The following is a 3,078-nucleotide window of genomic DNA, read 5'->3' as shown; positions in this document are numbered from 1 at the left end:
GTATAAAGTAACGTAAATACTATTACCTCAATCCATATAGCGGAAGTAACATCTAGATTGTGGTTTCCCATCAACACCAACGGCAAAGTAGAGTGTAGACATCGTAACCCTAACGTATCACTTACTCGTTGTAAGATTCCTGCAACATGAGACGTTGCAGCCATGTAGGTCAGCACATTGAGTGTACTGACAAATTCACACCATAGAGCAATGATGAATCACTGGTGCAGGTCGGTCCTAAACAAACAGTTTTTAACCCCTTTCTGCGACGGCATTTGGAACCGTCGCCAAGTGAGTGTCGGCGATAGGGGGTCCTTCCCACACGACCCAGAAACCATCGGGGATATGCCCTCCTGGCACACACGTTTGGCAAAATTAGGTCGTGTGCGACCGGCGAGCGCTCAAATACGGAAATACGTACAGTAGAGCTAAAAAAATACAATTATACGGCGAAATTGTTTCCGGTCGCAAGTGCATCCCACACAGTCAGTCCCCGCTAAATGTTTTCGTTCGTATGTACATCCCACACTGTTTCTCCAAGGAAAACGTTTCCGTTCACATGTACATCACACACAATTTTTCCCGTTAAATCGTTTGTGATAGCGTTGCCATTGCACACGATATTAATAATTTTATCGTTTGCGTTATTGAATGCATCACACACGGTGCGTAGAAGAACCTGTGTGGCAAAGGCTGTCCATCACACACACTTTTTATGTGATAAACATTTGCGCAAGGTGGCCTAACGCAAAGAGTTTTCAAGAGTAAGTCGTGTGTGCAGTGGAGATTGATCGCACACGTAGTGGATCCTAGAAATGTTTATGATCTCCACGTATATCGCAGAAGTTTCGCTTTCGCAAACCGTGTGCAGTGTAATCCCTAATTAATCCATAATTAATCCAATTAATCCCTAATTTAAAAAATCACATGTTTTGAATTTGAAAGTAGGCAATCACTTATTTCATATCCAACCATGTTTATTACAAATATAGGTTCAACCACGAATCCATAATTCAATGCACAGGTACATATACTGAAGAACTATAGAAGCACCAAGTAAAGAATGATAAACCACAGTTGTACTAAAGACTGTAAAGAGAGAGGCGAAAGACATTCTGGTTGCTGGAGAAGGTGAAGCGGAATGCCCATATTGTGCCCTCCTCCATGCGTAAGGCGCGCACGACTCTAGGCCAACCCCTTGTGATGGCTACCCGTCCATCCTTCACTGTCTTCATTAGGACTTCTCGATGCTCATTGTAGCCTGGATGAAATACTTTAACCTTCATTGCGTGTCCACCAATCATTTACTTTGTGAGGTAATCTTGAGTGAACTGCTTCGGGAACCACTGGGAACAAAAAAGATTCACGCATTGTTGTCTAACAACTCATTATGGGTAGTAAAAAGTGAAGGCTGCAGAGTTTGTAGTTACCATCCTACAGCTCACTGTTGTGTTGGATAGAGCATAAATAAATAATTTGCTTGCCACCATTCATATCTTTTCGCTAATAATCCTTATCAGTTTCCTCACTTGATGCTTGTTCATCAATATCTCATTGCCCCATATGCAAAAAGGGTCGATGCGTGGATCCTTGCCAAGGGCATATGTACCTACAAGCAACAAGTCAAGAAGCTAACTAGTGTCCAGGCCTAGATCTATATGCACTACATTATGGAACGACGGGGGGAGTACAAGCCGAGGGATGAAGCTAACCTCGACGGAAAATGGTGGCCACTCCCGTTCTTGTCCTGCATAAGTGGGGGAAAGGCATGATAAGTATAGCAATCTTAACATCAAACAAATATAGCAAAGGTAAACAACATCATCTCCAAATGATAGCTTGAATGTGTTGGTTTCAGCATGCTGTTAAAGCAGATATAAAATGGAAGGCAATGTTACTGACAGCAGGCTTAACACCCATCAAATATTGCAATTCAAACCGGTATTGTTGAAAATGAATAGAACGTAGGTAATGCTTAAACATCACACTGGATAAATGTGTAAAACTGAAATAAAGGGCATGTGTTAACTACACTAGGAATAACTGGAACCAAATATAGCCGTTCAAACTGGTGATGTAGTCGACCGACACAGTTCCAACTTGCACATAATGAACCATACATTGTGAATGACTGAAATAAACAAGGCATAAATGACCAGTATAACAACCAAATATAGCCATTGAAAATTGGATAGAGTCTCACTGCAACCAACCTAACAAGCAAATACGGATAAACATGGCATATGTTTGAAAACTGGACAAATGCTCACTGCAACCAACCTAACAAGCAGATAAAGATAAACAAGGCATCTGCTTGATAACTGGAGAAATGCTAAAAAAAAGCAACCTAACAACCTAATACAGATAAACAAGGCATCTGCTTGATAACTGGACAAATGCTAAAAAAAGCAACCTAACAACCAAATAGAGATAAACAAGGCATCTGCTTGATAACTGGACAAATACTCACTGCAACCAAACTAAGAACCAAATACAGATAAACAAGGCATCTGCTCGATAACTGAAAAAATGCTCACTCGAACCAACCTAACAACCAAATACAGATAAACAAGGCATCTACTCACTATAAACAACCAAATATAGCCATTCGTGAAACTAAAGTGGACAATTCATACTTAAACATCACATAGACCTATTGAAGAATACATTTTTGCATAACTGAAATAATTAAACACGGCACAGTTAAAGCACCGCACAACAAATGCTACTACAACAAAGGGTACGGGTTGGCAAAATAGAAAAGGTAAGATTTGCTGATAGAATGTTGCCTCACATTTCATGGACGGGATCCATCCAGTTGGAAGAGCACAGACCCATGGTGCGCTCTCTGATGTCACAGATGGGTTGTTTCACCTTGGAAGAACCTTCGTGGGTGCCCTCCTCGTGGTCGTGGACGATGAGATCTGACTTGGCAATTGAGGATCGCAAGCCGCCGCCGTAGAACGTGTCCTTCAGAAGTGACAAAATGGGCTCGATGGCGTATAAAGCTCGCAAATCCTTGACCGCTTGGCGGAGGAGATCAGTGGCAGGGCCGCCGAAGAGATCAACGGCAGTTGA

The sequence above is a fragment of the Aegilops tauschii genome, chromosome 5 (assembly GCF_002575655.3).
Source record: "Aegilops tauschii subsp. strangulata cultivar AL8/78 chromosome 5, Aet v6.0, whole genome shotgun sequence".
Classification (NCBI taxonomy): domain Eukaryota; kingdom Viridiplantae; phylum Streptophyta; class Magnoliopsida; order Poales; family Poaceae; genus Aegilops; species Aegilops tauschii.
This window is presented reverse-complemented; position numbering follows the sequence as displayed.